The 25,232-nt window shown below is 35.1% G+C and overlaps 1 pseudogene; it reads left to right on the top strand.

The window, feature by feature from the left end:
* The first annotated feature begins 416 nt into the window (after positions 1 to 416).
* LOC113106832 (importin-11-like) overlaps positions 417 to 25,232 on the top strand; it is a 67,287-nt pseudogene continuing 42,471 nt past the window's right edge.

The following is a 25,232-nucleotide window of genomic DNA, read 5'->3' on the forward strand; positions in this document are numbered from 1 at the left end:
ATCTGCTGTACCAGTCTTGTTTTTGGCATGATTCAGGACAGGTTGCTGAAAAACATTGCCAGTTTATGTTTTGCACAAATAGGGGGCAGAGTTGCACTGCAAAGATTTCCAACTTGATGTTATTTTCCTCTGTGAAATTAAAAAGTCTGGGTTTAAGATGCTGATTTCTGTATAATTTTCACCAGGATTTTAGGAACAGTTGACAGAACTTTCTTTTACCCATCAGGTCAGCACACTGTTGCCTTTAGATTTAAATATATAATATTATATAAGGCTCCTATATTATTCTAAATGTTTCATGAAAGCAAAATACTACAATGGGTAGCAATTTTAACTATGATTTGTCAGGATTCTAGACTATTAAGATAATAAACTAGCAGTATTGTGTGCTCCGTTTGTGTCTACAACTTGACCTCATGGACATCGGGAGCGCCAGCTCAGTGGTGCTGCAGGCTTTGACCCAGGCCACCGGTCAGGACACAGCTGTGCTGAAGCTTGCAAAGGAGCAGCTTCGCCAATGGGAGACCCAGCCTGGCTTCTCCTCAGTGCTGCTGGTGAGAATCTGCTACATACGGCCACAATATGAGCAGATTAGTGGTGCAATAGAAGCAAATGTGTGAATGTAGGTAACAATATTTTATATGGTTTTTACCAAAAAAAAAATTGTGAAACACGTCAGTTGAAGCTCCTGGCATGTCAAAAATATATTTGTATGAGTAGTTTTATATCAAGCAAAGCAACTTTGCATGTTGATATATATTTACAGTACAGACCAAAAGTTTGGACACACCTTCTCATTCAAAGAGTTTTCTTTATTTTCATGACTATGAAAATTGTAGAGTCACACTGAAGGCATCAAGGGCTATTAGACCAAGAAGGAGAGTGATGGGGTGCTGCGCCAGATGACCTGGCCTCCACAGTCACCGGACCTGAACCCAATCGAGATGGTTTAGGGCTGAGCTGGACCGCAGACAGAAGGCAAAAGGGCCAACAAGTGCTAAGCATCTCTCGGGGAACTCCTTCAAGACTGTTGGAAGACCATTTGAGGTGACTACCTCTTGAAGCTCATCAAGAGAATGCCAAGAGTGTGCAAACAGTAATCAAAGCAAAAGGTGGCTACTTTGAAGAACCTACAATATGACATATTTTCAGTTGATTCACACTTTTTTGTTATGTGTACAATTCCATATATAATTCCACATGTGTTAATTCATAGTTTTGATGCCTTCAGTGTGAAATATATATATATATATATATATATATATATATATATATATATATATATATATATATATATATATATATATATATATATATATATATGTGTGTATATATACATAAGTCTCTAAATTGTTTATGATTTTGGTCATATCGCTCACCCCTAGAGCTAGACGCCACAAGAGCCTCCATAACAATTACTTTCCCCTCAGAGAGATTAAATAATCGTCTTGGCTCGAGTACAGACAGCCATTTCATCCATCTTCTGTTTCTAACCTGCTGCACATTTCCACTGAGGGTAGAGTAATAATGTGGCCATTTCTGTTGTGCGTTAACTTTTAAATGTAACTGCAAACAAATACACACATACACAATGTTATTAAAGTGTGACTAAGTGTGACTAATACTATATATATACTATATGTGTGTGTGTGTGTGTGTGTATGTATATGTATATATGTGTATATGTATGTGTGTGTGTTTAGAAACCAAAGGAAAAAAAAACATACCATCTGACCCATTTAAAAACATTTAATAATCTTTTAGTCTGGGTATCACAATAATGTGTTATTAACGTGTTTTAAATCCTGAATGCTGTGCTAGATACATGCCAACAGCCTCATCTTGTTGATCCTATGGAGGGATCTGGAAAGAGGAGCAGGTGTAATGGAGGACAAGACAGTGCTGTGTTTTTGTAGAGCAGGGGTAGGCAACGTTGGTCCTGGAGTGCCGATGTCCTGCAAAGTTTAGCTCCAACCCTGAAAAAAAAAAAATACTTTACTTGTCTGAAGCCTTAGTAAATCAAGTTATACAGTCTGAACTAGGAGATATAAACTTTTTACAGAAATGTGAGATAAAATAGGTAGGCTAAATGTAATATAAAATGTTATAAGTTTAAATATTATGTCATGTTTTAAGTATAGGGCTAATACAATATGTCCCCTATATGAATATTGCATAGACCTAATGTTTAAATCAAAATTATGGTTTGAAAGTAGGTTAATTGTTGCAGGTTTCATCCACAGTTTGTCTGTTTTAAACAATTTTATATATTTTTTCCTAAATATTTTAAAGCATATGATGTGCACTAAAAAATGTGCCACATAGTAGAATAGACCATTGTGGTTTCTCGGCCACTGGGCCGTGACATTGAGGGAGATTTTGTTGGAGGCTGATCCATCTGAGCTGTGGGCTGACCTCATCACCAGATGGCCATTAGCTGTCAGGACTCATTTTGCAATTCATGCCATGGCACTGTTTTATTTATGAGCACTTTTCTTACAAAATAACATATGAAATTAAGCTTTTTAAACCAGTGAAGTATGCAGCAGTTCTTAAGGGATGTCATGTGCTGCCAGTGATTGCGAACCAAACAACACTGGTCTAAGTGGTCCAGGAGGGCACTGATTTTGCATACTAAATCCAGATCACTTTCATAATAATATACAATTCATGCAATTTATCTTTCATCCTCTGCACTGGCACATGAGCTAATTTATTTGAAATGTGAAATTAATATTTTAAACTTCATACTGGTTGCAGATGAATAAGTAATGACCTTTGAGCCGCACAGAGGTTAAATGCTTCTGAACGCAGGGTGTGTAATTCTGTTACATGCCATGGCTTATCTCCTTACAAACACCCTGAGTTTTTCTTTTTGTCTTCAGAAGTGAACGTTTCCAGTTTTATTTTATTTTTTGTAAAATCTGGCCAACTTTCAGATGCTGAACAAAGGCATATGGGGAGGACATTTAGACCACTTTGTTTTTGTTTACAGTGGAGACTGTGCTGTCCCGGGGCATGATATTTTTCGGTTTAAGCATGAGTTTTCATTGGCAGCAGGAGCAGAAGGCTGATTAAGGACTAGGGTCAGTACCAGTAAATAATATTCCACCACTCTTGATGCTTTTAAATAAAACAGATAGAAGTAGGTATTAACAAATTATTCCCGATTAAAACAGAAGAAGTGACTTTTGTTGTTCACTATAAGATCTGTAACATGCTTTTAAAAAATAGATGAAGGGCGGTGAAGTTTCACTGCATGCCATCTCTAAATATATATATATATATATATATATATATATATATATATATATATATAGACAGCTGTTATTGACAAAAATTCTGGTATCTTTACTGAAATATCACCCTTCAGAATCCTTTACCCCTTCCTCAATGCCTGATCAAAAATCTAGCATGTGATAAACTATTGGGTTAAGCTTTTGGAACACAAAGAAAGGTAAATGCTTAAAATGAACGATAATTTTCAGTAATATTATATGATATATATTTTAAACATCATTAATAGGGTGATTTAAGAATAAATGGGCTGTAAAGTGATTTTCTATCTTCTCTAATCTGACTGGCACTAAATAAATTACCCATAAAAAAGGTCCAAAGGGAAAATAATTTATTTTTTTATTTTTTTGTGATGATGTTCAAAGAATTCAAGTATACAAAATGTAAATTTAGGTCAACCAGAACAAAAAACATTTTGTTTGTTGGCTAAAAGTTATTAGAGTAAACGTCAGTGCATCTTTGACCCATTGGTGGGGCTAGAGGGTATAAAAGACAGACCCCAAAATTGTAATAATTAATCCAACATGGATCATTAGGTCTCCTCAGACATTAAGTTAAGGGCGCAGTTACAAATCTATGGGTGCAAACTGAGAGTACAGATTAAGAAATAGTGGGCAGACTATCAGTTTATCAGACTTAAAAAAAAAACGTAAAAACTCCTGCACTGCTTTTTTTTTCTAACTTAGTGCAGCTCTGTACTTTTTACATACCTTTTTAGAAAAAAAACAAACAAACAAACAAACAAAAATCTCCAGGATTTGCAGAAATCCCAGTTTCTGCTCTTGTGGTTGTGTATGACTAAATCTTCTCTTGCTCTTTCCAGAGAATGAGGTGTCTGTGGACCCTCAGGCCTGGCCAGTATAACCCCTCACGTCCCCTGAGGGGGGCTCAGCAGCGCCTGTGTTGTCATACAGCACTGAATATGGTGGTGTAGATGTCCTCTCAAATCCTTTAAGCCTTCAAACTTGGCACAGACTCCTTCGTTATTGAGGTTTAGCATGAAATAGGATTGCAAAGGAACGGAGTGCAATCCAACGTATCAGCAGACTCTTTTCCTTCAATGATTCCTGCAGGCGTCAACTTCGACTGCAGCGCTATAAGAATGTCTGTCACGTCCCATCAGCCTCTCTTATCTGTTTGTATTTGAGCCAACCTTCTGTCACTTGGTCTGTCACCCAAAGAAATCAGCCTGCTTTGTATGGACTCATTTAGCTTATTTGTCTACCCAAATGGTGCTTTAGCTGACCTTGAGGTGAATTAGGCAGAGGCAGCGAGTCGGTTTTTTGAGTCATGTTTACTTGTCAGCTGTCTATTGATATGATATTCACCTGGCACATACTGGGTAATGCACCCTCTCTTTTCTTGTTTTTTTCATGCAAGGAAAATTTCTTCTTGGCGATTATCCTCTGTAATTTATGACCCTTTGCTCATCGTCTTGTGTAGAAAATGGGTCTCTGTATGGACTCTTATCTGGCAGAGTGGAATGAGCCCTGGTCTCTGAGCAGCCGAGTGTGGGAGTGTGGGGGTTTGGGGGTCCTGCGTCAGAGCCTGGTGGAGAAGCTCCCTCTTGAACACAGCTGCTACTACATATTTATCAATGAGCATTAGCTTCCCTTGGCCTGCTCCTCGCTCCCCGCGCTCTTATTCCGGACATGGCATGCTGGATTAAACCTTGAAACTCATTCCAGTGTGGAATAGCCTTTAATTATTCAGTGTTAGACTTTAGCCTCGCTAACCTAACTTGCCTCACCTCACCTCAGGAAATGCATAAATCCACTTATTTACATATTTTTAAAAGTGACGCCTGTAAGTTCTGTGCCACTAGTGATGTCATAAATGACTTTTTAAAAAATGAATAAAATAATAATAAATAAAAAAATATCAGACACTCCCCCTCATCTCATGTCACCTCATGCCAAAAGTTAAAGGGAAGGGAAATGGTGAAATATATTCATATATTGAATCAATAAATAAATAAACAAATATAGTACTAATACATTACTCTTCAAAAGTTATTAAGTCTTATTTTGGAAATAGATTATTAATAATTCAGCAAGGATGTATTAAGTTAATCAAAGGTGACAGTAAATACATTTATTTTTCACAAAATGTTTCTATTTTAAATAAATGCAGTTTTTTTCTTTCTATTCAACAAATAATTTTGAAAAAAAAAAAATCTTTATTTCCACTAAAATGTTAAGCAGCACAACTATTTTCAGTGTTGATAATAAATATTTCTTGAGCACCAAATTAGCATATTAGAATGATTTCAGAAGGGTGATGTGACAACTAGAGAAATAGCTGCTGAAAATGGCCATCAGAGGAATACATTCCATTTGAAAGTATTTTAAAATAAAAAACTGTTATTTTAAAATGTAAAAAATAAATAATATTATTTATTAAACAAACATTAATATTAAACAATATTGCAGTTTTTTGTTTTCTTCCGTTAAAATATATTACAGACCTCAATCATTGCAATGGATTATGCTATTTACAGAATAAAGTATCACTTTTCACTTCAGCCCAAAGTTTGATTGTTTTTGGGTTTGTAGATTCATTTCTCGCTCCTTTTCTTTGGTCTTGTTCAGAGCATCTTTAATAATCACTTGCTGGACGTCAGTGTGAGAGGGCTAGCTGTCCTTCAAGAATGGCATCGATCGCTACTGAAGAAGAGTTGCACCCCAGTAAGTGAATCTGGTTCTTCATCACCATTTCTAGACTTTCTATCAAGATTGTCTCTGTAACTCAGAGATGAACTTGATGTTCATTTCAGAAATGTCTTCATCGCCCACATACAGTAGAACCATTATCACATTTATGTCAAAGCAGACCAGAAAAAACACAGTCTAACAACTAATAACATCCCATTAAGAAAATCACGGTCTAATATAATTTAGATGTTTTTTTTTAACAGTGGTTTCTACATTATTGATGTAACTAAATTAGTGTCATTTGGAACTGCAGACATGAAAAAAAATCCAGGTTGCTTTTCAAAATGTTTCATTTGATGGCTGATGACTGATGACTAAGTGACTAATCCTTCAAAATGGTCATATTTATTAAGCTGAACAGCATTTTATCTTTGTATCCTAATTGTAAATGCAAAACACTGCATAAATGCATTGGGATTTACCATTTCTTCCCCTGTTGTTTGCTTTATTTAAACCTCTAATTGTTTAATAAATTTTAATTTACAATTTAGTCAAGCTTGTATTTCATTGTTAAATATCAAACTAAAAACAGGTATTAATTTCAGTGAAAATCCTCTAAAGTACCAAGTATTTAAAGATGTTATAAGCATTTTTGTTTCACTTGCAGCACCAGATGGAATTGCAAAAACAATGAATTTCCTCAAACATTCCAAACTCTGAACAATCTCATAACGTAAGCTGCTGTTGCTAGAGGACTGAATTCAAGTTTTATGACTGGCTAACATCTGTGGGCAGTGTGTGGTTTCTGTTTTTGGTGTTAACAGAGCCTCAGGCAATGCAATGTTGTTTCATAGGATCTTTTTTTAGTGTTTCTGTCAGGTCAAATCCTATGAATGTTCTGGTTCTTCAAAAATAATGCTTACGCATATACAAAGTCACGTGAAATAGAGCTCTGTATTGCCAACTATCTCACACATCACTATACAGTAATCTTTTTATGTGTACTACACATAAATACATAATGACTGATGCATCACAATCATAATTAAATCACTATACTGAAACATTTGAGATATTGGTTTCTGTTTCTCATGCCTTTAGCTCAGTTAATTTAATTGTTGAAAATTATATGCATGAGCACATAAAAAACATCAACACGTATTGTGAGAAATGGAATTACGATGTAATATTGTATCAGACAGGACAGTCCTGGTATCAAGGGTCGAGCATAGTTAACTGCAGTACTTAAAAACCTCTTTGTCCGGTTGTTCTGTGGTTTTGTCCTCCAGCCCTCAGAAGTGACAGAGCAGCCGATTTCGAGAGACTCTTACTTTAGTGCTTCTGTCCCCTGTGGCCTCCAGTGAACGCCCTGATTAATTCGATTCTGTCGCCCTGCTGTAATTCACAGAAACTCTTCAGTCAAATTCTGGTTAGTCAGTGACCCGCTGGAGATTTTAGCTCTGCTGAACAAAAGTGCTCAGTCTTTAAAGGTGTAGGTTTTTTTTTTCAGCTTAGAACAATGTGTACTCATGTTTTAGTGCCATTGTTGCTGTACAGATTTTACATTAAAAAACAAAAACAAAAAAACATAGGAAATAGAAGGGTTCCATTCAAAAGCCTGAGGTCTGTTAGGTTGATTTTTCTTTTTTTTATTATTTAAAGAACATTTAAAGAAGTCTATCATGATCTCAAAGGCTAGATTTAAAAAAAAATAAAATATATATATACAGTAAACCTTAATGTGAAATATTATTACAATTGTAAATAGCTTTTTTTTAATGTTTTTTTTTTATTCTTGAATTTAGAACGTTTTCTTTTATTTAAAATTTTATTTTGTTATTAGTTAAAAAAAAAAAAAACATTGTGCTGCTTAATATTTTTTTGTTTTTTTTGTAGAATTTATTTTAAATCGAAATCTTTAGTAAAATTATAAATGCCTATGCAGTCAATAATAATAATAAAAAAAGAACCTTACTGGACTTTTGCATGGTAGAGTGATTGAGTGATTGGTACTTTTTATTTTGTGAAACATTTTGCTTGAAAAAGTGTGCTTTGGCTATCTTTATTAAAAATAAATGTCACTTGTATTGATATAGTTGTTTTACCTACTGTATAATGCAATGACATTCATACATTTTTAAAAAGTGGCCTGAGTGACCAAATACTTTTTAGTGTCCCTGTTTTCCTCTGTGATTCAGGGACACTCGATTCAGTATTGACAATCTCCTTTCTATCTGTCAAACTCTCTATTTCTCTCTTTCTAATCAAGTACTCTCTCAGTAGAAGAGAAATCATCTCTCCGTGCTGGTCTCATCACTAATTTTAACGAGCTGGTCAACCAGGTTAGTGTATAGTGTACATACAGTTATACACCTACACACTATATGAAGAGAAATGCAGTTCATTCCCTGACCATGTGCTCTTCCTGTTCTGTTTATGCCCAGTCATCTAATAAAAAGAACGATCAGACATGATTGAGTACCGTTAAACTCCTCTGTTTAGTGGGTGAGAGTCTGATGTGATTCTAGTTGGCCTGTAGTTGAATTGCACTTAAAGTCTGTGCTGTAATGTGTTGTTGAGCAATCCTGGAGACATTGATTTTTTGGGGCACTTTTATACAGTACATTAATTTTGACCCGAAAATATCTGCATCATTAAAAGAAAATCCATTATAATAAAGATATGTGACATCCATGGATTTGAATCAACATCTGTTGCTCTTACAATAACTGTAGATGTTTGATTTTTAGTATTATTGGGAGATGTTGGTTTTGAGGGAATGTGAACAATAACACAAATGATTAAATTAAAAACAGAAAAACATTTCTTTTGAACATCCATTTATCATGATATTTTTCTTATTTGATAGAGCGTTTTTCAATGCATTTGTTTCTGTGTCCTGCTAAATTTTTTAAATGGGTTGGTATTACACACTATTGGTTTATTATTGGCTAATGACTGTGCTCAATTCTTGTTGTGGAGTAACGTCACATGCACATGAAAATTAATTGTAGGCTTAAATGTGCTATCTTATTAAAGACCATGGCACTGACACTGTACGAATAGCTAGAGACTTGCATACATTAGTTAATGAAGAAGATGCAGTGCACAAACACGGCCCTGTTATTTCCACATTGGATGCAAAAGTGACAATACAAAAGTAAATAAAAAAAAAATTACAGAAATAGATAGTGAAGGTTTTTGCAAAGATTGCAATAATATTCATATATTATAAATATTTATTCATGTATTTATTTGATAGCTTAACTTAGGAGTACACTGGTAGCAAAACAAAGGTCGTGGAAAGTTCAGTTCTCAGGAAACGCACATAATAGTGAAATGCATACATTACATGCACTGGAAGTTGCTTTGAATCAAAGTGAATGTTAAATGCATAAATGCAAATGAGAAAATATATTTGGAGATGTGCAGAATGTAGCACTAATTATTCCCAGACAGATCACTTGAATGGAATATTTTGGAACTTTGGTCTAATTTGCAATTATAATCTAACATTGCTGTGTAATTTGCATTGAGTGTTAGATAATCAGAACAGATTACTGCTTTGCCGAAAAACTAAGCAAAACAAAACACGCACATGAAAACAATTGTGCAACGCTTATACATGCACAGTTTTCCCAATGAAATTATTAGTGGGTGATGAATATGGTGATTCTGCCTCCCTCAGTATTGAATATTTTGTTACATTTAAAAAAGTAAAATATGATATATTATAAGTCTCCTCCTTCATTACAGCCACAAAGTCAAAGAGATTGAATTGTTGTAATTGCTGCTTTAATGGTGGTAACACTTCTGCTTATGGATATTGGATTAATTATTTTAATTAAAATGGTTAATAAAAATCTCATAACCATTTAAGACGTGTTTGAAAGGGCTAAATGCCCACAGGAAGTGATGACTGTTACTGTTTCATTTGAAATGAATATTGATGTATTCACAGCCATCTGTGAAATCTGCTGCTGGATGTGTCCTTGAAATGTAGCTTTTATTGCAGATCGGGATACAGATAGCAGTGCTGATTGCTAAAGTGCCACGTCTGGACTGTCCGCGGTACAGCTGATCCCTATTCTGCTGGATACTGTGAAAGTTCACCTTCTACCACATCTCCAAGACTCTGGTCTCCAAACGCCTCGTTCTGGATGTGAGTAGAGACCTCATGCTCCTTACCTTCAACTGTCTTGTTTTCTGCTCAACCTTTTCCTTAGATTTTTTTTTCTTTCTAGTTGAATATCAAGTTTATGGACATTGGCTTTCTTGAGGTATGAAGGATGTAACGGTACTTTCGTGTGTGTGAAAACATGATGGAAAGCTGGGAGGTTTTTAAAGAGGGCTAAGGGAATTATACAATTGAATTTGATGGCATTTTGTTTTTGTCTTAGCTCCATCTAATAGGTTACCTAATAAAGTAGTGCACTCAATCGTAATGCTGCTTTGTCTACGGGGGTTATGGGGAAACAGCTCTAATTCTTCTGTTCCATAAGTGCCACCTAGTGTCAGAGAGTGGTTTTATAGAATTACACTTACTGTACATTAAGGCTGCATGCAGTTTTTGTCTGGCCAAAAAATTGACCAAATTTGCATGCCCTGCTGTAAATATTAAAGGGTTGATGAAGAACAAGCTTAAGTGGATTCTACACATTTAAACAATTCAGATCAAGTTTTGGCTCAGATAAAATACCTATAACCATTTATTAATCAGTTAGCATTTTGATGTGAGGTTTGGCATTTTATGAAACTTTTTCAAAGCTTTATTTTAATATTTCATATATTTATTAGATAAACAGTTGCCCGTCACATTGCAATTTAAAATCCAGACATCATTGGTAATGTTATTGTTTTAGTGTTTATGCAAACAAAAAGTAATTTTATTTATTGTTTGTTGATTCTAAATATAAAACTTGGTGAAATGATTTATGTGTCAGTCCTTTTTATACCGTAAATATACTGACATCCGTATTTTGTAATGAAATTAATTGACTGAAATTGAAAGCTGAGACATTGTTTACAATGAAAAGCTTATTGTGAACCAGCATAAACTGAAAGATTTATTTGAGAGAATGCATATCACTATCAATTAAAACTAAATCAGTATTGCAAATCCAGTACAAGGGTCCACGTGTTTACCTCTTGTAGCTTATTTATGTTGCATGTGTGAAATGCTCAGAGAAATGCCTTTTCAGTTAATGAATATATATATATATATATATATATATATATATATATATATATATATATATATATATATATATATATATATATATATTAGACAAAAAACTAACTTTTTTATGTTTTGTCTAATATAATGCACGCATTACAGATATGCAATGATTTTAGAAAGAAATTGCTGTTATCGTTTTTTTTTTTTTTTTTTTTTTAAATAATGCATTCACATAATTCAATAATTGAAAAAACATATGTATTAAATAAAATAATGTAGTGTTGTGTGTGTGTGTGTGTGTGTGAGAGAGAGAGAGAGAGCAAGAGAGAGAGAGAGAGAGAGAGAGAGAGAGAGAGAGAGAGAGAGAGAGAATGCATACATACATGCATGTATTTATTAATATTCATAATTATTGTTATCATAAATATTTAATTAGTTTTGTATTTATTTGCTGGGCACGGGTATTTTTCCAACCTTTTTTTTTTTTTTTTTTTTTTTTTTTTATAAAAGAGCATCTCAAAGAGCAGCTTTCATTAACATGGACAATCAATCATTCATCTTTTTTTTCAGCTAGACAAACATTTTCCTCTAGGAGGCACTGTTCAGCTGCACTCATGCACACCCCCTGCCCCAGTTCACCGAGCATCCCAGGAGATGCTTGAGCACTCCTGTGTAAAATATCAGCAGATGTTTTGACTTGGAGCTGCATCACATTTCCCCCTCCTTTACATTCCACTGATCTTCTGACTGGCCGCTAGAATTGCGGAGATAAGACACATGTACCTTCCCATGTTGTAGCAAGACAAGTGATTTATCACTGGCTTTTCTTCATGTTAATGCAGGTCCTTTCTTCTCCACAAAGACTTGATATTCATTTAACCTTTCAAAACTCTTTTCTCAACATCACAATGTGAAGAGCTTTCTTAGAACAGTGATTCTCAACCAGAAAACAGTTTTACCTTTGCTTTGTTAAAACTGTAAAACATACTTAGTGATATTATTTTTTAAATGAGAGACAATTAAATCTTGAGATTGTTTCTGCACGAGTTCCTCTTGAACTCTTAAAAGCTAATGTATCTCATTAAAGGAAAAACTGCTTGGGAAGTCTGTTAAAGTCAATTATAGTCAAATTAATTTGCTTCATTATAACAAATAATAATGATGAATAATATAAAAAAATAATAAGAATAAGTGATCCAGTTTTGATGAATAGGTGTTATTGATGTGGTTTTGGGGGTACATGAGACAACCCCCCACCCCCAGCTTAAAACACTAAATGGTAAATAATAATTATTTACAATCATATTTCTCAATTTACAAAGAATACAATGAATGTGAAAAGCTCTGCAGCAACATTACATGATTATTTAACAGTTCCCCCCCAAAAAAATGTGAATACAAGGATATTTAAAATGATATTCATGTCTCAAATGTGTTTTTGATCATATAAATGAAAGTCAGTTTGATATGTAAGGTTTGATTACTAACATTTTTCAAAATATCTACTTTTATGTTCCACAAAAGAAAGTAAGTTATACAGGTTTGAAATGACATTGTTGACAGAACTTTTATTTTTGCTTGAACTGTCCCTCTTTAAAGTGCTGTTTGGACATGAAAGACCTCCAGGACAGGTTACTTTTCATATAGGCTCATAAAGCACCGTCCAGGCTCACTGTAATAAAACACGATAAATGAGTAGTGGGTGTGGACAGGCTAACAAGACTGAATTGAGTGTCCATATGGGAACTATAGTCATCAGCCATGGTCATAAACAGTCTGATTTTATTGTGTTGGCATAAGGCTCACCGCAGGCATCACATTAGAAATCCGTGACTCACTAATTCAAAGCAGAAGTGTGCTTCAGCACATCAGTAGAGCTGCACAGTATGGGGCATTTATGAATGTTCATTTTGAATTCAAGACATGATGCTTCTAAAGGTGTGACAAACACACAAGCTCCTCTCATCCAGGTGCTTGTCACAAGGGATCTTCTGCCATTGTTGGTGAGCAGTATGCAAGTTACATGCGCAGTTATATAATGCTATCAAATAATTGAAAAATTCAGAGTTGATTTAAATATAAATTATACTTATAGAGATATTTTCTTTGCACATCATGGCAATATTTAGATTAAAATGTGCACTCTTTTTCCCCTCTATGGTTTTCTACAGCAACACGATGACAGTAGCTGTTTTAATAGCTAAAAGTTTAAAGACATTGATGTTCAGTCCGCACAACCAGCATGCAACCTCTGTTTAAAAAATGTTTGTCTCTGTTTTGAGTGAGCATTTACAGAAAGAAAACATGTCTGAAGTTGTACAGTGTGAAGCTGACAGCAGTTGATATAATTGGTCTCTGAGTGCAAGGATCATTTAAAAGCCTTTGCGGTAGCAAAGAAAAAGCTAAACGGGGTGCAGCAGAAAGTAATATATTTTCATAGTTACATAAAAAAAAAAAATTTGTGCATTTTGTTTTTGCAGCTGCTACACCGACATGGATAAGGCTGGCTATACACTAAGGGTCCGTTTACATCGCAATGTTTCAGCCAAAAATTAGAAGCTTTTTATGTGTTTTGACTGTTCGTTTATACAACAACAGCATTGGGGACTGAAAACTCATATTTTTGAAGATGCCACCGTTATCGTTTCTGTATAAACACCCAATACTGGGAATCTTTGAAAACGGTGATGTCATGTGTGTACATAGTAGGTATAAGGTATGTAGACATGCACAGTGCATGCCGATTTTAAAGGCAAGCTCGAACAAACATACACAACAACGGCGGAGTATATGGTAATGTTGTCGCTGCTTGAGAGTTTGCTGACACTACTTCAGCAAAGTGTGGATTTACTTCACCAATATTACCATCAACAGCGGAGACGCATAATATACGTCATATAATCAAGAATAGATGATTTGGGTCAGAGCATCTCCGAAACAGCAAGTCTTGTAGGGTGTTTCTGGTATGCAGTAGTAAGTACCTAAAAACATGGTGCAAGGAAGGACAGCATCGTCAGGTGGTCCAAAGCTCACTGATGCAGGTGGGGAGCAAAGGCTAGCCCGTCTGGTCGGATCAAACTGAAGAGCTGTTGCAGTTCGAATTGCTTAAAGACCTAAAGCTGGCTTGGAGGACAGAAAGGTGTTAGAACACACAGTCCATCACAGTTTGCTGTGTATGAGAAGAAGCCAGGCCGGCGGATTGAAGCAGTGTTATGCTCTAGGCAGTGTTCTGCTGGGAAACCTTAGGTCCTGCCATTCATGTGCATGTACCACTTTCCTAGAGATTGCTGCACACCACATATACTCCTTCATGGCATTGGCATTCCTTGCTCTCAGTGGTCTTTTTCACTGCACCCTGCCACACTGAAGAAATTGTTGGGGAATGATTTGATGGACATGGCAAAAAGTGCTACACTGGCCACCAAATTTGTATCACAGTCTGCTGTATGTGCTGGACCAAACCCAATCCATTTTGGTCCCACCTAGCAACTTGTAGGTTTTTATTTAATGTCTTGATGCCAAATACCACAGGACATGTTCAAAAGTATTTAGTTCAAAGTATTAGAGCTGTTTTGGCAGCACGAGTGGGAGACAGGTGGTTCTAATGTTGGGGCTGATCAGTTTATATTTCTGTAGTTAATGGCGATTTTGACTTTTGTCGATGTTGAAAGCTTATAGTATTCTGACTGAGTTGAATTAGTTGAATGAATGCTATTGTAAAATTTAATTCTAAACAACTGACATCACATACAGTACATTTATAATAATTCTAAAAATGTCCATACAAAGTAAAAAATGCCTCTGAAAATCAGTCCAGAGGGCAAATATTGGCCCTTTATGGAAAAGTACTTTTCTGACACTGTTTTGAATTCGAGTAAGTAAAAACCGTATTGTCTGGCGAGTTTTTTGGTTTTGTACTTGATGTGAATAGGCCTTACAAGTGAGTCAGTTTTTTAAAGTAGTTTACAGGTACAGTTATATCATGTGGCATGTTTTCATTATGCTTCCCATCTAGTAAGAGATATGTCACAGTCAAGCCCAGAGCACTTATCCATACATGTTGTGGGTCCTGAACCCCTCAGCATCGTGTTCAGTATTCGACAAGCGTTCACTTGCTTTTGGAGGCTCCTGGAGCTCAGTAATATTCTCCGGTGGTTGTATTGTAATGAGACATGCCAGGTGCTTTGCTGTTGATAACTCTCAAGTCTAGAGGCCCAATACACCTCAAAGCTCCAGAACGGATATTTCTTATTTAGGCTAGGCAGTGAACACCTGCCATAGGCATATTTAATTGTGTGCGCATGTGACAATCTTCATCTGGAGGTGGGGAGTGTATGTAAACCGCAGCTGCGCACTGTATTCCTCAATATTGAGCAACTTGGGAGCAAAGTTGCTTGTAATCTTTCTTCTAGCTAATGAACCTGCACAGAGCAAGCGTCTTCTGTTAAGCAGTGATATGAGGCGCTGTGTATTGTGTGGAATTAGCGCAAATTTCCCCACCTATCTTTGTAGGGACGTTTTTTTCAAATTGACTGTGTTCCAAAAAAATACAAATTTAATTCTACATGGATATAAAGCTGATGGATTGGCTTTACTCACCGCACCAACAGCAGCAATTTGTTTCAGGTAGTTTTGAGTCACTTCGAGGATTTATTTGCTAACAAACTTTAAGAAGTGAAATCTGCAACTTTGCTGTAAAGATAAACTTAGCGAAAAGATGATTTTGAAAAATGGCATGTGCACTTTTTTCCACTTCAACTTCTTTTCAGGACATCTTTCTAGTATTTTTTTCTGTCTTGTGTTGTAAATTAGTCTGCGTTTACTGAGTGCTAGAGTGAATTCATAATCTAGGTGAAGAATAAATCGTCATCACTGGCAGAAATCAGACTAACCTTGAGCACTTTAATGACCGTGCTAGCAGCCACGCTTTCAGTATTTCATGTCAAACAAATCATTGAGGTGCAGAGGCCAAAAGTGTTGTTCGGCTTTATCAGGCACTTCACATAACTTGGTCTCTGTTTACAACTGCTGTTAAAGAGCCATCTAGGGTACGGAGGTCTATAATACCTTCAGAAAAACATCCGTTGGCAAATTCTTCTCAGCACCAGCACATGTACTAGCCTTCATTATATTGTCATGTTAGTGATATTGTGCTTTTTATAAAATTGTATTTATTTGAAAGCTATGGCATTATTTTACTGACAAATGTCGAGAGCACATTCATTTAGCACAAAGGCACATTAATACAATGTGAGAGCTCGAATCTCTCCACTCGCGAGCGGATTTCCTTTGTTCTCACACATAACTGGACTCAAGCGCTCAGATACATGCTGCTCTCACATGGAAAGAGTGCGCACAATTAATAGATATTAATTCTCGTGCATTGTATTGATGTGCTTTTGTATTACAGTAATGCGCTCTCTACATTTGTCAGTAAAATAACGCCATAGAAAACACTTTTGAATGGCTGTCATGTGAGAAAGCTGCATTTTTTTTCAGCCAACAGGGCCTAACAGAACAATGGTACATGCCTTGTTTTTTTTTTTTATTATTGTTTAGCTTTTGTTTTTGCTTGGTTTAGTTATGTCTTTACTTGACTCTAGACTTTTTTTTCTGTTTTATTTAAATTTGTTTTATTATGTTTTGTTTAGTTTTGTCTTGACAAGCCTGTCAGTTTTTTTGGGGGGGGGTTTGGTTCTTTCTTGACAACACAGGTTTTTTTGTTTTTTTCTCAATCTCAATCAGTGATACTGATATTTTTGCTGAATTTTGTTTTTAATTAAAAGGAGTCAAATATGTGAGTTGGTAGGTGAGATACCTGTATTTGTACCCTTTTTTTGTATTACCCAAAACAGATGATAATATCAAATGCACATTCAGTCTAATCATCTAATGGCTAATCATCACGGCAGCAGGAGCAGGACACTGTCAAGTGTGAGCATGGTAGTATATCCACACAAGTTAGACCAACAATTTATTAAAAACTTTCCCTGACCTCAATTCTGGGCGAGGGCAACTAGCACTGAAACAGCTCCTCATCCTCACTGCTCATCTTCAATTCTGATTATTTTCTCTGTCAGTTTTCAGAAGTTGATGCAGAAGTTGACGTCAGCCACACATTTGTTGGGGAAAATTTGTTCATATGTCAAGTTCACTGCTTGACTATAAATTGCGTAGATGAAATGTTAAAGTTTCTACCGAGAGATTATACTTAGTTTTAAAGTTTACTTATTTTGCTGTGACAAATTAGTTTGGAGTGGATGGAAATAATTAGTTTGTGCTGACCCCTCCATCTGACCTGTAGCATGACATAAGCTGCTAATTCTGTTAATAGTCATGTTTTGTGCAGTGTTCTCAATGTGGTCAGTAATGATTGGATAATACAAAATTCATTATGACATTAGGTAATATCTTATAGATATAAGAATAAGAACATTCATTTCCATGGTAATTTAGCAATTACTATACATTCTTAATTGCATGATATGCTTCTGTTAATGAACATAATTTAAAGATGATTATCGCAGCTGTTCCTTCATTCTGGCTTTTGGTAATTGCTTTTCATTTTACCTGTTGCTAGGCTGTGTTACCAAGTCCATGCCATACAATGCACAAATAACAACAAAAAACCCTCATGCAGTTGGAGAGATTATTTTAAAATGTGCTTCACTCTCTACACATCATTTGCTCTCATGATAACTATCATTTGCCACCTGGTCTTTCCAACAGTTGCTACATTTGCACTGCAAATGGCAAATAACTATTTTCAGCCTTTTGGCAAATGTAAACAGCATTTGCAGTGTAGATCTAAATTTCAATACTAATTGTGCTGAAAAAAAAAGTGTCTTTGCAGATGCACAAATTGGACACCTTTTGCATATTCTACAAATGGTCTTTCATCTGTAAAATGAGGATGTTGATGTTTTTCAGAACAAGAACGTTTGCAGTACATCAAATGGCAGTCTGCTGATTGAGATAGAAGAACTCTATGCTTTTGTTGCTTCTGAAAATGCTTTTTTAAAAGCAAGTATAATAAATCAGTGCCATGTGATGGTGTCTGAAATGAGGAGACAAAAACATCTCTCTTGGAGATTTTTTTTTTTTTCAAGTGTTCCAGTTCCATGTGAGGTTTCTACACTCTAAAAACTGCTGGGTTGAAAACAACCCAATTTGGGTTATTTTGACAACCCAGCGCTGGGTCAAAAAGGGACGAACCCAGCGCTGGGTTGTTTTAACCCAACCAGTTGGGTCATCATATTTAACCCAGCCTGCTGGGTTGCCTTTTTTATGGTTTAAAATGACTATATTGCAGGGTTTCAAAAACCAGAGCGGGTGTTTTTATCACTGTATTTCAGAAGGAAAACTACTGTATTTAGAAAATGTTCGATATCATTTCGCATGTGCTTGATAAGGCAGCGTTTGTGAGCGCAGCACCGCTCTGCAGCCGTTACCGGAGAAACCTACCTCTCCCGCTCTTAGCGCCTCCTGCTGGCACAAAAAAAACTTGCAGAGTGCAGCCATGTGGGGAAACAATGCATTTCTACATTAAAATGAACCCAAATTGAGCTAGACATTAAACCTACAAATGTTGTTCATTTTAAATATCACTTTTACACACAAATAATAATTATCAAAAGGAAAATATTTATTAAAAACAAGAGAAAAGTCAAAAAGTAACATGTTAGAACAAATGCAGAAAAGGATGGCATTAACAGCTACAGAGTTCATAAACAAAGCATTGAACATTTGATGAATATAACTTAAGATCAAATTGGACTTTGTTCAATTGTATATATTGTATAAAAATATACGAAAACCCATACAATAAATTTACAATTAGTTAGGTTTTTTTTTCAACTATTCTGGCATGACAGTACACAAATAAATCACAACATTAACTTTGATATTATACCATTTAACAGACGCATGTGTGTGTGTGTGTGTGTGTGTGTGTGTGTGTGTGTGTGAAAGAATGTGAGCAGGTGTATGAATGACAGAGTGTAAACTCTTCTACTAAACAACACAGAAAAACCATTTAACTTTTTTTTAAAAAACAAATTATACACTTACAGTTTGTTTCATAGTCCATGAACACAGATCATGCATCACGGTCAATTTTCATGATCTCTTTAGCATAACTGATGTTATCATGAAGAAACCCCATCAGCACAGCATGTGACATCTTCTACATCATCCAGGGCAGCGTCCTTCTTTAAAACCACCGCTGCATCAGTTTAGGGGAAAGAAGATTCTCCTCTCTGACCAGGATTCATCCCAGTCACCGCCTGTTCTTCATCAGTGGCCTAAGAGAAACACATTTGAAAAAATTAAACATTTAATTAAATTATCCATTTTCAGGTAGAGGTGTATTCACATCCGTAAGGATAGGTAAATAATCGGTGTTAAAGTTTAAACACTTGTGTGGTTGTTTAATGTCTCAGTCCACCACAGCGCTCCAGAATGCTATAATGGCAGCACTAGTGTGAGGACATGCGATATTGTTTGAATAAATATTGCTTTCAGAAAGCTTCTTTACTGAAACATTAAAACAGACATGACATTCACATACCTCACAATACTCATGTACATGGAGGGCTGCTCTTCAAACCGTTAGTTCACCAAATAATTAAAATGGTCATAATTTACTCTCCCCATGTTTTTCCAGACTCATACAAAATCTGCTCATTTTTTGGAAAACATATGAATATATTTAATATTCTCTTTTTGTGTCCTCCATTGCTGGTCTGGGAGACCAGTATTTTATTTTGAACATACATGTTTGCTATCATATAATTTAAGATGTATTCATATATAAATATCAGAATTTACTTCTACAATAACTCTATATTTATTAAGCTTGAAAATACTGATTATCTAAACTATAAATGGATTAACAAATATTATGAGAAAACTAAAAATATATTAATTTATGTTGTAAAGACAGACAAAAGTCTTATAGGTTTGGAATGACTTGAGGGCAAGTAAATGATTTTTTGTGTGAACTTTACCTTTAAGAGCGAAGACCAAGAATAATGACTCTCCAAATCAGAAAACTCCAAAGTTGGTTTGATTTCTGCAATAAAAAACACAGACATCAATGGTCTTAATGAAATGAGCATGTAATCATGAAATTATGAAGTTTACTTGCCTTAAACGATCTTTCCCTCTCTTCAGAAGAAGCTGAGAAAACCACCTCCTCACACAAGCAGACTTGTGTGTCCTTAACTCCAGTTAGTTTGAGTTCTGCAAAGAGGGACATCAATGGTTTCAATAAAATATTAACATATACATACATTATATATGTATATGTATGTATGTATGTATGTATATATGTATGTATGTATATATATATATATATATATATATATATATATATATATATATATATATATATATATATATATATATATATATATATATAAAGATCACACTGTTTTTGCATCAAATGTGAAGTAAACAGGCAGGACACAACAGAAACATTAATTTTCCAAAAAAAAAAAAAAGTAATAATAACTTAACTTACATCAGTCTCAAAAGAATGAAGTTATCTTGTCTCTGGATTTCAACATCTAAAAAAAAAACCATTATTTTAGTCTTAGTAAAAATAAAGATAACTTGATGTTATTCTGAAGTTTACTCTCCTTAAACCGTCTGTCCCTCTCTTCAGAAGAACACCTCCTCCTCATCCTCACACAGGTCTGTGACTCCTCACACAAACAGCTTCTGTGTCTTTAACTCTCAGCGCGAGGACAATGAAGACAGGAGCTTGACAAGAAATATTACATGTAAAACATACTTTTAACAGTTACCACTTCAACAGCCTCAAAATAAGTATGCTAGTCTTTACTACACAATGCCGTTTCCTTTAGGAGACAAACATACATTCAGTTTAACCGCGAAAAAAAAAGATAAATTCACATGAGCGTAACCGTGACCATAACCGTCTGTTAACGCCTCAAAAAGTACAGATAATGTAAAATCTTATGTAAATATGACAAAATACATTCACAGACGTTATATTAAAAGTACATCCTCCATTCAGTAACGTTACATGAGGCAGTTAAGACCTCCATGTCTGAGGCGAAAACCGCGTCCGTTTTTGTTTTTGTTTTTTTATACATATAACGTTAAGCTCCTTTGTTTCCGCCTTTCATAAAACCTTCCGCCTTTCATACAACCGGGTAAACAATAAAAGATAACTTTACATTTTAAATATTTAACGTTACTTACCATAGTCTTTCACTCGCTTCTCGCTTCTATCACGCTGAGAAAATGGCGGCTGCTCGCACTGGAGACGTACGATTTTGACGTGACGTGCGTGCTCTCCTTCACGTCCGCGTCCTCAACCCAGCCCCGCTGGGTTAAAAAAGAGAGTTATTTTCAACCCAAACTTGGGTTAAAACATCCCAAAGTCCTATCCAACGGCCTCAACCCAGCAGCGTTTTTTAGAGTGTACTTATGTATATTTAGAGATGTAATATTTAAATATGAATTGACTTCATTTAAAGGAATTGTAATTATCAATAACAATGTAAACAGCAATGCACTTATTTATTATAATTGAATTAAACAGTTTTAGGACACCTGTAGTGTCAGATGTTTTTCAAGGCTGCATTTGTGTTATCGAAAAAAAAAAAAAATACAGTAAAAAAAAAATATTATTGTAATGTGAAATAACTGTTTTCTATTTAAATATATTTAAAATGTAATTGATTACTGCATTGGGAAAACTAAATTTTCAGCAGCCATTACTTTCGTCTTTAGTGTCACATGGTCCTTCAGAAATCATTCAAATATGCCGATTTCTATTAATTTTTAACATTAATTAATTATTTTTTAAGTATTTTTACTGTCAATTATCTTTTATTATTATCTTATTTGTTTATTTTTTGGAGGAGATTCTGTTCAGCAATGCATTGTGCAAAAACAAATAGGCATTTGTGATGTATGGAATTCCTATAAGGTCGCTTTTCAATATACAGAAATTCTTTGTGTTATTTTCCTGTCCATTGTGGACAAATTCTTATACCCTCATTCCCTAACCATCAGCTCACTAGATGCTCAGCCTGTAGCGACAGGTCAGGTGTGTGTTTGTGCCTTCTGCAGCCCTATGGCTATTGCAGTGGTGTAAATGATGTGCCACATGTGCAAGACTTAAGAATGTCCAGGGAAATACAATATACTCTGATCACAATCTCATGTGTTACAGAATCATTGACAGCAGATTAATATGATTCTGTTGAATTAGATTTGACAGAAGAAACCATTCTGTGACCTCAATCGGAAGCCATTATTGATTGCATGTAAGAAGGTATGTGATACGAATATAGATGTTGTTTTTATGTGAAATATAATTATATAAATATGGAAATCACTGCCCCTTGGTGATCTTGCTTATGGAAACCTACAGAACAGGCAGTAATGCAACACCTTTGAGTTCTGATGTAATGTGTGGAAATGCACTTTCCATGTGCAGGCTAAATTAATTACTTTTTGATTCTTTTGGATTGTTTCTACACTAAAACTATCTTTAAAACACTGTAGACATCAGAATTTTATTTTGATTTATTTTTTAATCAAAGAAGTCTCATATGCAGCATTTATTTGATCAAAAATACAGTAAAACATTAATATTGTGAAATATTATTACAATTTATCAGAACTGTCAGCATCATTACTCCAGTCTTCAGTGTCACATGATCCTTCAGAAATCATTCTAATGCGCTGCTTTGCTGCACATGAAAAATGTCTTATTATTTTCAATGATTAAAACATTTTTTTAAAACTGTAATACATTTCTGAAGAATTTGAGCACATAATAAATGCCTTTACTGCCACTTTAATGCTTTGATCAGGTTAATGCTTTGTTGTTGAATAAACAAACAAACAACAATTTCACTTACCCTAAACATTAGAAATGTTTAATGTGTTAAAGCAATAGTTAATTTAAATGTTTTCAATATTCAGTCAGTTTTAAACATTAGACAAGGTTACACAAATCAGGCTTTCAAACATTTGGTAAGAGGTTTTCATACCTCCAATTTTTCCCTCCTGAGGTTTAAGCACCTCTTTTCACTGACCATTTGTTGAAAACAGAAAAAAGTATATATTTTCACACCCATTTTTGCGCCCTCTTTGTGTAAAGTGCAGTATCCTTTAGTCACACCTTTTTAATGCATATAACACTTTACAATTTGCTATCTCTCTCTTTTTTTTAATTCTGACTTTCAGAATTACAGATGTACAGAAACGGGTCATACATTTTCACTTTTCGTGCATCTCCCGTGGGCATTCAGCCAGGCACGTTGCCATAGTGACAAGAAGGCCAAGCCCCAGTCTGCAAATTGCTTTCTTTCCAACCCCAGTGTGACACACACCTTCTGTAATATGAGGGTAGGAGATGATGCTTTTCTCATGCAATGCATTTTAAGTTAATTTCTAAGTAACAGCTGCCTTAGTGAATAGTGCTTTACTCTTGATTGTAATATAATTGTAGTTTCTTTCGAGTAGTCACTATTATGTTCTTTCCTTCCCTGAAAATGCCATTTATCATTATGAAAAGTCATTTATTATGCAGCTCATATATGTAATTAATGCTAATCTATCATCATCTGCTCTGCAAAACAGAAAACAGAATGAGTTTTTGTTCTTGTCGGGCAGATCCTCTGAAGTGCTCTTCAAGGAAAGAGTTACGTGCCGCAGTCTTCGATGACGTGCTTGCGTGCTCTCGGGTGATTTGAGAAAGTCTTTAAATGAACCGTGGAAGATATTACTGCTGACGTCTCACTGTCCTCAAGCTATGACGAAAAAGACTTTTTCTCTGTGTGCTGGATGGTCTTGTAATATGAACTGTATGAATCACAGTTTTCTTCATATTGTAGGTTGTTTGGTTAGCCAGTTTGCCATTAGGCAATTTTGCTTCCGTTCTGAGACGTTTCTAGTGTTGCTTTCCCCACTATGAAGATTTTCGTTGATGGTGTAATGCCTTAAATAAATTAAGCTGTTAAAGAATCACTGCCCTTAAGAAATATCTGGCTGATGCTGTGTGAATATTGATGTCATCCGTTTATCAAAATAAACCCCTTCTGCTTTAAACATGATTATGGCTTTTTACCAAATAAATAAATATATGCATATGGAATAATCTTACTTGTGAGAATATATGTATATATGGTATGCACAACACTGACCTCCATACGTCATCCTCCCGAAACTGCTTCCATGTACAACTGTCGGAGACATTTTAAATATGTTTTTTTTTCTTACAAAAATGCATCAATCCGCTACAAAAAGCGCTGTCCTTCAGATGAGATGTTAAACTGAGGTTCTGACTCTCTGTGGTCATTAAAAATCCCAGGAGGTTTTTTTAAAAAAAAGTAAGGGTGTAACCCTGGCACCCTGGGCCAAATTCGGCCCATTGGCCTTTGACCTTTGACCTCGAACCATCCTCATATCTGCTGATTGGCTACATCACACTGTCTCCTCTCCACCAGTAAGTTGGTGTGTGTGGTGGGCGTTCTGGTGCACTATGGCTGCCGTCGCATCATCCAGGTGGATGCTGCACATCGGTGGTGGAAGAGGATATCCCCCCTCCTATGTAAAGCGATTTGAGTGCCTAGGAAAAAAACTATATAAATGTTAAGAATTATAATTATTATTATTATTATTATTATTATTATTATTATTATTATAAATCCCTTATTCTGCATGCCCATGTTTAAGATCAGCTGAGACATGGTTAATAGTTAATATTTACTAAACTAAAGTGTTATATATCTGCTGTGTGTGTGTGTGTGTGTGTGTGTGTGTGTGTGTATAATTATGTATATGTGATATTATTGTGTATAATATATATAAACATGAATAAACATTCAAAGGTATGTTACAAGATTACAGTTTGCTGCATCTGTATCCTGTGTCATATAATTACTCAATCAGTGTTTCAAACATGCAAAGATGTCATTATAGCTGCTTGTAAACAATGTCATGTAATATCACATTTACCTCAGAAAAGCATATTCTGTGACCATAAACTTGTTAGTCAGCTGGAAAAATGAATTATAGAAGGGGCATTTTGTAAAACATATGCACCACCATATAAC

The sequence above is a fragment of the Carassius auratus genome, chromosome 8 (genome assembly GCF_003368295.1).
Source record: "Carassius auratus strain Wakin chromosome 8, ASM336829v1, whole genome shotgun sequence".
Taxonomy (NCBI): domain Eukaryota; kingdom Metazoa; phylum Chordata; class Actinopteri; order Cypriniformes; family Cyprinidae; genus Carassius; species Carassius auratus.